The sequence below is a fragment of the Pleurodeles waltl genome, chromosome 9, assembly GCF_031143425.1.
Source record: "Pleurodeles waltl isolate 20211129_DDA chromosome 9, aPleWal1.hap1.20221129, whole genome shotgun sequence".
Lineage (NCBI taxonomy): Eukaryota > Metazoa > Chordata > Amphibia > Caudata > Salamandridae > Pleurodeles > Pleurodeles waltl.
In genome coordinates, this window is record NC_090448.1 from 130316451 (window position 1) to 130329650 (window position 13200).

Sequence of the window (13200 nt, forward strand, 5' to 3'; positions counted from 1 at the left end):
TATATTTAGGGTGTTGTGCATGACACCTACCTAGATGCATCATCTTCATTCCTCACTCAACGAATAAATTAGATAGCTGACTTGCAATGGAGATGGATCAATATTGTTTATTGACTTGGCAGCCATTATAACTTTTGTCACAGCACTTTAACATAAATTCATGAAATAGTACAAATAATGTGCAAATATTTGACAATACATAGAAAACAGTCTCGACAGGACTAGGAGGAACCCATGACGATAGAAAAGAAAGAGGAACACCTTAGCTTTTTAAAGTAATAGACATGGAGACATCATAACTTAATGCACAAAATTATGAATCTTCAAAAGACTATTCAAAAGTAAGATATGATAGAAGCAATGGCATGTGGATGTGCCAATCACTGTCCCAATCGGTCAACATCAAGGAATTCCTACCAACTGAGGTCAACAATGAGTGAAAATATTGTGGTCAATATAGAAACCAAGAGTAATTAAGTTGGGAAAAGCTGCACGTATTCCTCAAGATGGTCCAGGGTGGAGTGGAAACATTGATTAGAGTCTTATCAGAGATTAAACAGGTTGAATGACTACAAAGCAATGGATGCAAGGCCAGAGCAACACAATAAGAGTGCAACTCCTATTCACGACTATACAGGCTTTGTGCACCAAACTCCATAACAATGGACAGACACAGGACCATGCAGACACTGGATGATGAGAGCAAAACCATCATAACCGTATAATAATAGGACCCAGTATGATAATACAGTTCACAGTAACAGTTGCAAGATGTTCATGGCTCTTCACCATGCAGCAGGCACAGCTGATACTGGGAAAGGAAATGTGATATAAGTTTCCTAATTGGGCTGTAGCCATTTTCTGCTTAGGCTGTTGTGTTCATACAGACATCCTTTGACAGCAACATTTTGATGTCTCCCTTTGGTAGTATATAGCACAGGATAAATGCACAGTATCATCGCATAACACAATTCCGACCTTTACGGTAGACATATGTTTTATGTTCAAGTGTCAGATTTATCAGAGTTTTTAGATCATAACTCAGAACCAACTTCCTAGATGCATTATTAGATTGCAAGTGCAGTATTCTGTTACCTTTCGGATTATTTTGTCTTTTGATTTCTAGGGTGTTTTCCTGACAAATTGCTGTTGGTAAAATAACAAATCACTCTCTTTCCTAAATAGTCTTATTTCAGCTTTCTTCAGTACTTTCTCAATGTGACATTTTCACACCATGGCATCAGAAAGTTTCTTGAACAATAGGCCATGCATCATCAGTCTATCGGTAGTTGAAAGACAGTTCAGGCCTCATTCTCAAATACAATATTATATGTACACCTTGAAGGTTTCCAACTTTGCATCTGAATATGAGTTTACTCGTTTCAGGAATTTATAAAACTTTTCCAGGTTATACCCAAAAAACATGCACCACTCATAGAATTCCAGGAATAATCTTGGAATCGTTTGGTGAAAAAATCTAGATGCTAACATATGTTTTATGGTTACTTGTTTCTTCTGTCCAGAGGAAATATATATTTCTCCTGGGAGATACAACCTCCACCAATTATTTGAGTGGGGGGTGTATTCTCTTCTGTATCCCTCCATCAAAATGGATATAACACTGTCCTTGGCAGGATTAAAACTCAGAAGAGTTCCAGAGTGGGAAAGGGTCAAGAACTATTTTGTGAAAGCCTATAGAATTGGTACGTTTCTGAGTACTGCACACTTCAGATATTTCTGCCCTGAAAGGCCCACTCCCCAAATCCCAGAGGAGACATCTGTTAGAAACATCTGTTACAGTAAATACCTTTAGCAGTGCAAACTGAATTTTGCAAATTTCAAAAAGGGTTTGCCCTCATAAAAGAGGTGATTTACATACATAAAGCTGAGGCTCAGATGTACAAATAGTTTTGATAATTAGGACTAGAGAGCCTTCCCAATTAGACTTTTTGCTGTGAAGCAAAGGTGACTCTGCAGTCTGAACTCTGCTGCATCTACAACCACAAACGTAAGCACGCACAATGCATTATTCACCGTGCGATGAACATATCTATTTGAAGATGCAGGTATACTATTTGCTACTTACTTGAATGTTGAAACACTTTGAAAAGATGTTTTCTTCACTGTCAAAAATCTCTTTCAGTTATGGCGAACACACATTGTGAGATTTAAAAAAAAGCAAATATACCTTTTTAAAACTCTTTTAATGCTCTCTTTGACAGCAAACCCCATCGAAGCAATTCTTTCTCTTTAAATATGTTTATGTCTATTGCAAATGATATACACCCATGCACTGATGTCCCCCCTTACACCTATCTCACTTTAAGAGGACATCAATGTTACTGGGCACGGAGCTGAATTCAGATCGGGATACCACAGCTGCCACAGTTCGAATTCTCTCACATTCCTTTCGGTAGTAGTACGAGGAGAAAAAGGAGAGCTGACCCTTGGCCTGATTGCAGCTGTCCAGTTCTCAACGTTGCTATTGGGAGAAGTTGCAAGTGTATTCATAAAAGTAATATGTGTGGCTAAGACAACCATCTCCAAGCCATTAGCAAAGGGTAATGTTGGGCTGCAAACATTAACAAATGTCTAACGTCTTGGAAATGTATGGAGAGGTAAATTAATCTGGGTCTGAGGATTCAACATAATTGTTCCTGGTACTTGATCAAGTCTGGATCAAGGAGATTGACACAACCCTCCCCCAGGGTTTGTGAAGCCTGGATGCTGAACTGACTCTGGAAGGGGTTGGGCTAAACCCTCCTTGACACTTGAGCAGGAATGGGGTAGGAGAATTGGATTTGAGTGTGTTTGGGTTAACACAACCCTCCTCAAGCGTTGGGTAAGTTCAGGTGAGAGGAACATACCACATCCTTCTTAATTTAATTGAAGGTATAATGGTGATTCGTATGCTTCGGTAAAGCATAGGGTGACTGATATTAATGCTGCTCCTCTTTACATAGCCTCTCATGACACCACCACTCATGTAACCACCGGTTGCCACTCCACATCCACTCCACATCCCTTCTTGTGCTGCTCCCTTTGCAAAAGTCACATTCTGTGGTCTCCATGAGTAAATCGTAACCAAATTCAACACTACAAGATTGACATGTCATCTGAAAAAATCATTCCTATTCATAGGTTATGGTTTTGTTAAGGTCGACAGTGGGAACAATAGTAGGCACACCTAAAATAAACAAGCCTCTAAATTCACAAACTAATTTAAATTACATTTCTGAGGTATCCTTAATGCTCATTCCCACCTTGCCTTGTTCATAATCCCACACATACCTTCACACATAACATAACGAAATCCTAAATCACTTATGATATCACCAATGTTGCCAGTTAAAGTGAATTACAATTTAAGAGAGAATAGAAAGGGAACAGCACTATTCAATACTGAACATAACATCATGCATTGTCATGTAAAGCCTATTTAATATTTAATGCCACAGGATGCCACGTGGTGGGCATATGAACAAACCTACTGCTCATGTTCTTAGTATTCTTAGTGTACATTGTCCCATCAAATAACAATACTTGCATTAACAAAGAAAATATTGAACAATTACTGACTGATAATCTCTGGTTCCCCTAAGTCACAGGCTCATTCAAATGCTCACACACTCTTGTGGACATGCACTCATTCCTTCATTTATATAGGGACAGGACTTTTCACATTTTACATCTGAATAGAACTTAAGGCTAGGTCATGTCAGTAAATTATCAAGTGAATTTCTAGACTTTTTAGCTTTTGTATTGAATCCACTGTTTTACACACTCCTCCTTATATACCTATAAGAGAGACAATGACGGTGACTCTGTAGTTATGGTTAGATCAGAGTCTGCATGAAATTTCCCCAAAGAAATCATTCCATCTGGGTTCACCATGCCAGGTTTGGTCTAGATTCATCAAGAGCGGATTAGGAGGTGTCAAACAATTTAGGTCCTGAAGTAGGAGGCCCATTCGCCACCTTAGTACCACCATAACGTCATTTATTTTACGCTAAGGTGGCGCAAAAGTGACTTTTTACATGCGCCATAGTTACAAAGTGGCGTAATGCATGCATTGCGCCACTTTGTAAACCCTTGCTCTTTGTAAACACTGCGTCAGGCATAATGTATGCAAGGGGGGCGATCCCCCATTAGGGGGACCGAAAAAAAGGCACAAGGAAATCTAGGAGATTTCCTTGCACCATTTTTTTGGGAACTTTTAATGCCTGCTCAGAGCAGGCGTTAAAAGGGGGGCATGCCATTTATTACAATGGGGCCCCATGTCCTCTGCAGGAGTAGCGCCAACATTTTGGCGCTACTCCTGCTGAGTACATCAAATAGAGTCAGGAATTCTGATGGTATTGCCCCCTACCCTGTGCCATGGTATTCCATATTTTAAATATGGCGCACACATGGTGGGGGCAGGAGGGTGCTAATGGGAGCAAGGAAAGTGGCGCTTCACTGGTGTTTTTATTAAGTCAGCCATCACTTTTCCCATTCTAACTTCTATAGGATTCTCTACACTCTTTTACAGAAAAAAAAACTAAACAAATGTACGCTAAACCTTCTCAAGGAATCACCTTTGCCTTCCCTGGTGTATATATGTTTAGTAGTTTTAAAAAAAGCATTTAAAAAAAGATTCTCAGTGGGTTTTAAAGAGTTGAAATATTAGAGCTATCTGGACCACAAGTCTGTAGCAGTCAGTGAAAACGAGTTTGTGGACCATCTATAGCCCCAAGTTGAAAACAATCAACAACTTCTATTAGGGCAATGTAATGTTTTTCCCTTCATTCATTTTAAGTCTGTATCCCCAAATCTGGATTCATTGACTCAAAGCCCCACATTGGCCGTCTTCAACAGAGACAAATGATTTTACATCTACCATTACAGGATGTGGCTCATGGTATTAACAAGAAATAGGAGGTTGGAATGTCAGAGGTTTTGTATTTGAAAATGATATGTTTCAAATGACATTTCCACCTAATTATAATATCCCTTGAACCTTTGTTTTTTCAATGAATTTCAATGGTTTTCTTTAATACAAAGTGAGATATTACTATGTTTCCTAGCTATAATGTCACTTTAACCTTTGCCCTTGTGTGGCATGGTATTTATAGCAGGCTGGGTCTGTGGATAGGTCCTGTTCTGCTCTCAGCCTCCCATAGGTGCCCTTTCCCCTGTTTCACATAGCCATGCAGTGAGTGTGGTTGGGCAAAGATTATATAACAATAAAAAGGGTGTCATTTGAAGTAAGGCAGACCTAATGACTTTGTCAAAGGGTTTGAACACCAAAATATAAAAAGCTGTCCTAAAGGGGTTATCAAGGGGTCATCACATCGCCATATATAAAGCAAACCTATTGTCCTTGTCAAAAAGTCTAGCAACACAAAAGGATGATGGACGGAGTGCTGAACAATGCAAACACTCACCCCCAGTCACAGATCTGGGTTTAATCCATTGTTCTTCTGCTCACCATGACACCCCAGTTTGGACCCAGCCATATGCAAATCAGTCTTGACCCTGTTCCTCATGGGAACAGTCCAGCCCGAACTGCCAAGCCAAGTCCTCACTGGACTAGAAACAAGCATCCTGGGACCAGTTTCAGGGTTTCACCCTTCATCAGCCAGGCTAGCTTGAATCCAGTGGCACAGTGAGCAAGGGACCCACGTCTGAGCATACCCTTCCCACTTAGGGCAACTTTAGCAACAAAAAAGGATGATGGATGGAGTGCTGAACAATGCAAACACTCACTCCTAGTCACAGATCTGGGTTTAATCCATTGTTCTTTTGCTCACCATGCCACCCCACTTTGGACCCAGCCATATGCAAATCAGTCTTGACCCTGTTCCTAATGGGAACAGTCCAGCCCGAACTACCAAACCAGGTCCCCACTGGACTAGAAACAAGCATCCTGGGACCAGTTTCAGGGTTTCACCCTTCTTCAGCCAGGCTAGCTTGAATCCAGTGGCACAGTGAGCAAGGGACCCACATCTGGGCATACCCTTCCCACTTAGGACAACTTTAGCAACACAAAAGGATGATTGACGGAGTGCTGAACAATGCAAACACTCACCCCCGTCACAGATCTGGGTTTGATCCATTGTTCTTTTGCTCACCATGCCACCCCAGTTTGGACCCAGCCATATGCAAATCAGTCTTGACCCTGTTCCTCATGGGAACAGTCCAGCCCGAACTGCCAAGCCAGGTCCTCACTGGCCTGGAAACAAGCATCCTGGGACCAGTTTTAGGATTTCACCCTTCATCAGTCATGCAAGCTTGAATCCAGTGGCACAGTGAGCAAGGGACCCACGTCTGAGCATACCCTTCCCACTTAGGGCCACTTTAGCAACACAAAAAGATGATGGATAGAGTGCTGAACAATGCAAACACTCACTCCTAGTCACAGATCTGGGTTTAATCCATTGTTCTTTTGGTCACTATGCCACCCCACTTTGGACCCAGCCATATGCAAATCAGTCTTGACCCTGTTCCTCATGGGAACAGTCCAGCCCGAACTGCCAAGCCAGGTCCTCACTGGACTGGAAACAAACATCCTGGGACCAGTGTCAGGGTTCACCCTTCATCAGCCAGGCTAGCTTGAATCCAGTGGCACAGTGAGTAATAGACCCACATCTGGGCATACCCTTCCCACTTATGGCAACTTTTGCAATACAAAAGGATGATGGACAGAGTGCTGAACAATGCAAACACTAACCCCCAGTCACAGATCTGGGTTTGATCCATCATTCTTTTGCTCACCATGCCACCCCAGTTTGGACCCAGGCATATGCAAATCAGTGGTTACCCTGCTCCTCATGGGAACAGTCCAACCCAAACTGCCAAGCTAGGTCCTCACTGGCCTGGAAACAAGCCTCCTGGGACCAGTTTTAGGGTTTCAGCCTTCATCAGCCAGGCTAGCTTGAATCCAGTGGCACAGAGAGCAAGGGACCTAGGTCTGAGCATACCCTTCCCACTTAGGGCAACTTTAGCAACACAAAAGGATGATGGACAGAGTGCTGAACAATGCAAACACTCACTCCCAGTCACAGATCTGGGTTTAATCCATCGTTCTTTTGCTCACCATGCCACCCCAGTTTGGACCCAGCCATATGCAAATCAGTCTTGACCCTGTTCCTCATGGGAACAGTCCAGCCCGAACTGCCAAGCCAGGTCCTCACTGGACTGGAAACAAGCATCCTGGGACCGGTTTCAGGGTTTCACCCTTCATCAGCCAGGCTAGCTTGAATACAGTGGCACAGTGGGCAAGGGACCCACATCTGGGCATACCCTTCCCACTTAGGGACTTGTCAAAAAGTCATCAATAACATTAATCACATGTATATTTCATAACTTTTTCACATATTGCAATATTTAATAAAAGTGATAGTCATAGAATATTTTCAATAAAACATTTCTTAAAATTGAATATTATGATGTCTTTTTTTAAGATTTGTGGGCCACAAGATGCAAACACAGAAGCACCGACAAGGCATCCCTGCACTCCAGATGAGGAGCATACAACTCCAGGTGTGAGAGCTTTAAAAAACTATGGAAAGCTCTCCTGAGTATTAAATTTAATTACCCAGCAGACTTATAGTGTGTTATTTAAATATTGCTGGGAGGTGTGCTCCCTGCTGCCCACCACAGCATTTCAAAAAATAGTTCTGGGTGACCCTGGCATTCAAAGGGGCAGCACCCGGAAGAAAAAAGCATAATTTCAAAAAGCCCTCACATGCCATTATTGGGCACTCTTTGCTGGAACAATAAGTTGCTGCTGCAGCACATTTATTACTCAGTTTTCTTTTTTTCTTGGTGCCTACCCAGGGCGCCCACAACATATTCCAATAATGGTGCTGTAAAAAAAGCCTCAAGGCTCCTGCAGCCCCTGCCAGCTCCACAGCCAGCATCCATACTTTGTGCAGTGGGAGCTGGCATTTTTATAAACATAGATGCCCCTGTGCTTAAAGCAACCACAACATTGCCAAAAAGTGGGGACCGTGGAGGGAGCAACCGGGCACTCAAAGCACCTGCAACTCTTCAGCAGTCACCATGGCAAAAGGCAGCCATTTTTTAAATCTTGGGTGGACTGATGCCCACTCAGAGCACCTACATTTTTTTTATGTTGGGTGACACAGGGGAGGCCATTGTGATGCTGGCAGGAGCCTGCTCTCTCACTTTGCTCCTGCATGGGTGGGATCAGCTTTTTTCGCTGCTCATGCCCGGGTGCGATCAAAGTGGTGTTCACTTCCCGGGAGAGTGTGGGCTGGGAATTAAATATACATTTCCTACCCGCACTCTTCTGGGCAAGGAAAACTAGTTTCTCAGTGTATGATGTCCCCAGGGCACTGCTTTTTTCTGGCCTCAGGTGAAGGGATCCCGAGGTCAGTAAGCAGCTTGGGGAGGGCCACCTGATGTCCCACTCCCATAAGATTACAGATTGGCCCCAGAGGATGGCTTTCCAGGGCCTCAATAAGGATCAGGAAGAAAGGGGCCATGTGATTCATGGCCTAAATCAGCCCTAAAGGATGGCTTCTCCTAGCCATCAATAGGCTCAGAGAAAGGGGTCCGCATGCCCCTCCCAATCCTAAAACAATTGCCCCTAGGGGATGGGGTCCACATGGCCCCAGAATGGCTTGGGGAAGGAGCCACATGCCACCATTCCCTAGTTATAATATTGACCACAGGAGATCAGATCCCTAGAGCCTTTTGGAGGTTCTGGGAGGGGGCCCCATGGTAACCTCTCAATAACAAAACATTGCACTGATCTCCAGGGCCCTGGCACAGCCCTCCCTTTTACATTTTATTTTACAGTAGATCTACAGATCCCCAGTGAATTTGCAGTAAATGTTATTAAAAAAAAAAAATTTGACTCCAGGAGGGATCCCTCTGGAACACCCCACAAGACCCTACCCTACCCCCCTACTGTATATGGTTGTATTTTTCACTTATTTTTTAGGAGATGGGGTCTAAGCCCTGAATCCTAAAATGGCTGCCATCACATCTTTGGTGTTTTTAACCTTAGTTTCTGAAAGTCTACTGAACGTATTTCCACCAAATGACTAAAAGTATGTTTTCTGGGCCAAGGTCAAGATTTTCATATGGATAATTGCGTGAGTCAGATGCGTTTTGGGATCCATCCTTTTCTTTCAGAGTCCGCTTGCAGATCATCCTGAAACTTTCACAAAAGAAGCTGAGGTGGATGAGCGTTTTTGGCTTTATTGTGGCCCCACAGATGGGGTCCGTGGGCCCGGCAAGTAACTCAAGGACAGGGGCCACATGACTCCCTCCCCTAATTGTGAAGATCAGCCATGGGGATGAGGCTCACAGGGCCTCAAAGAGGCTCAGGGAGGGTTTGCATGCTCTTCTCCCGCTAATAAAACAATAAACCGGTGGGGGATACCTGGGACCTAACAATGATCCAGGGAGAAGGGCAGAAAATGCCTCCAACTCCTAATTATAATATAGGTCTCCAGAATGTGTTCCCAGGTTATTTCAAAGATTCAGGGAGTGGGGATTCACACCCTCTTCCCCATGGTAGAACACACTCCGACCCCACAGACCATGGTCCACACAGGGGTGTTTCTTTTTAAATTTGACAGTGGATCCTCTGCAAATTTGCTGTGAATTAATTTAAGAATAACAATTTGGGGCCCGCGGCAACCTCCATCAGGTTTGTGGGGTGCAGACTATCTCTACCCCTCCCCCATATGTTTTTTCCGCTTTCTTTCAGGATGTGTGACTGAGTCCCCAAGACCTAAAATGACTGCTGACACATATTTGTTAATGTGGTGCCAGCCAATCAGATCTCATCTTTAAATCAGTCAGCTCCACAGATCCTCCTTCATTTCACATAAACTACTGAATGGATATACACCTGATAACAAAAAGCACACATTCTGGACCAGGATCTTGCTTTCTGCCAAATTTGCTGAAATTCCATGCAGCAAATTTTCAGTGTTGCTGTTCAATTTTCTTATGGCAAATTGCATGGGGAAACACATTTTGTCCCCAACCCCACCCCATTTTCTGAGCCCCTGCTTGACTGAACATCCCAAAACTTTCCAGGAAGGCACTGAGGTAAATGACCTTTTTTTGAAACCTTTTATGAAGAGTTGTTAAATTGTGCCAAAACTATTAGCAACCAAAACATTCTTGCCCTATGGAGACATGGTTCTAATTATAACTATACCTATAATTCTAGCTGAAACTATAACACAAATATATATTGTTGGACCTGGCTTTTTTGACAGGGACATCCCCAAACTTTTTGCCTCCTTCCTCCTATTTTTTCTGACCTGCTGTTGTTGGCTTTTGACCTCTGAGCACTTTACCACTGCTAACCAGTGCTAAAGTGCATATGCTCTCTGTGTAAATTGTACTATTGATTGGTTTATCCATGATTGACTATTTAATCTACCTGTAAGTCCCTATTAGAGTGCACTACATGTGCCTAGGGCCTGTAGATTAAATGCTACTAGTGGGCCTGCAGCACTGGTTGTGCCACCCACCTCAGTAGCCCCTTAACCTTGTCTCAGGCCTGCCATTGCCAGGCCTGTGTGTGCAGTTTCACTGCCACTTCGACTTGGCATTTAAAAGTACTTGCCAAGCCTAGAAATCCCCTTTTTCTACATATAAGTCATCCCTAATGTGTGCCCTAGGTAACCCCTAGAGCAGGGTGCTGTGTAGGTAAAAGGCAGGACATGTACCTGTGTAGTTATATGTCCTGGTAGTGTAAAACTCCTAAATTCGTTTTTACACTACTGTGAGGCCTGCTCCCTTCATAGGCTAACATTGGGGCTGCCCTCATACACTGTTGAAGTGGCAGCTGCTGATCTGAAAGGAGCAGGAAGGTCATATTTGGTATGGCCAGAATGGTAATATAAAATCCTGCTGACTGGTGAAGTCGGATTTAATATTACTATTCTAGAAATGCCACTTTTAGAAAGTGAGCATTTCTTTGCACTAAAAACTTGTTGTGCCCTTCAATCCACGTCTGGCTAGGTTTAGTAGACAGCTCCTTGTGCATTCACTCAGACACACCCCAAACACAGGGTACTCAGCCTCACTTGCATACATCTGCATTTTGAATGGGTCTTCCTGGGCTGGGAGGGTGGAGGGCCTGCCCTCACACAAAGGACTGCCACACCCCCTACTGGGACTCTGGCAGACAGGATTGAGCTGAAAGGGAACTTGGTGCATTTCTTAGAGACTCTTTGAAATCACCCCCACTTCAAAGGCACAACTTAGTATAAAACAGGGCCTCTGCCCTACCTCATCAGACACTTGCTGGAGAAGAAACCTGAACCAGAAACTACATCCTGCCAAGAAGAACTGCCTGGCTGCTCAAAGGACTCACCTGTCTGCTTTCTCCAAAGGACTGCTGTCTTGCTGTTGCCCTGCTGCCTTGCTGAACTCTTGTCTGGCTGTGAAAGTGCTCTCCAAGGGCTTGGATAGAGCTTGCCTCCTGTTCCTTGAAGTCTCAGGACCAAAAAGACTTCTGCCTTTCACGTGGACGCTCCGTGCGCCGAAAATTTCGACGCACAGCTTGTTTCGCGGCGAGAAAAACGCCGCACACCGACGCTGATCAACGCGACGCCCTCGGGACGATCGAGACTTCGACGCACAACCTCGCAAGGACAAAGCCGCCCGACTTCCAAGGAGAAATCGACGCGACGCCTACCGTGAGTGCGAAACTTTGACGCACGGCCTCGCAAGGACAACGCCGCCCGACTTCCAAGGAGAAATCGACGCGACGCCTGCCGTGAGACCAAAATTTCGACGCACGGCCTCGCAAGGAAAACGACGCCCGACTTCCAAGGAGAAATCGACGCGACGCCTACCGTGAGATCGAAACTTCGACGCGCAGCCCCGCAGAACGACGCGCAGCCGGAAAATAAGCAGGAGAATCCACGCACAGACCCGGGACATCTGGTAATCCCCGCGATCCACAAAAAGAGACTGTCTGCGCGCCGGAAAACGACGCCCGACTTCCCCGCGTGGAAAAGAACGACGCAAGTCTGTGTGTGCTGAGCGGAAAACGACGCACACACCCCTTTTTCCACGCATCTCTTCTCCTGTGGCCCTCTGAGGAGATTTCCCACCAGAAACCAGGTACTCTGTGCTTGAAAGACACTTTATTGCTTTTTAAAGACTTAAAGACTCTTAATATCACTTTTCAGTGATATCTTTACAAATTCGTATTGCAACTTTGATCGTTTTGACCTACAATTATCCAGATAAATATTCTATATTTTTCTAAACACTGTGTGGTGTATTTTTGTGGTGTTAGACTATGGTGTTGTATGATTTATTGCACAAATGCTTTACACATTGCCTTCTAAGTTAAGCCTGACTGCTCGTGCCAAGCTACCGGAGGGTGAGCACAGGCTGATTTTGGATTGTGTGTGACTTACCCTGACTAGAGTGAGGGTTCTTGCTTGGACAGAGGGCAACCTAACTGCCAACCAAAAACCCCATTTCTAACATTGGTGATCAGCGGTGAGGATAGGACTTGTGTTTGTGCAGTGACATACAGTAGCTAAGTATTTCACTACCTACCCACAGTTGAAGGTCAACTTGATTTTTTATCTCTTTTTTGACTTTTGGTCTCTGATGTCCTCCTGGATATACTATTGATATTTTGGACTTTGGATTTTGGTTTTGGCTGGTAAGATCCTATCAGAATGGGATCGCTTACCTACTTATTCTTTTTGCCTACTGACCACCTCACTAAGGCTGACCTAAGGAAGCTTTGCAGAGAATGTGGCCTTCCTGTAGCAAAGAGATCTACTAAAGCAGAGATGCTACGTGCCTACATAGTCTGGGAGGAAGACAGATGGGCAGAGAGAGAGGCAGCAAGAAACCAAATGACTAAGTACCCCTCAGAGGAGGAGGAGGACGACTCAGATGAGGAAAGAGACCCAGTGAAAAAAGAATGGCTCATGGCTCAAGCACGGTGGATGGAAGAGCTAGATGAGTTTATTGAAAGGGCTGAGGCAGCAAGTCTCTTAGCCCTGGAAGAAGAAAAGATTGCAGCTCAAGAGCTGAGCTGTAAAGAGCTGAAACTGGAGGCCGGAAGGGCTGAGTCCAGTTCAGATGGTGGCAGCAAAAATCTTGCATCTAGTACTGCTGAAGAAGGGCACAAGCCCAGAGATGTGGTACCCAACTTGAAGAAGAGAGTTGACACACCCCAGGCGGTTCAAG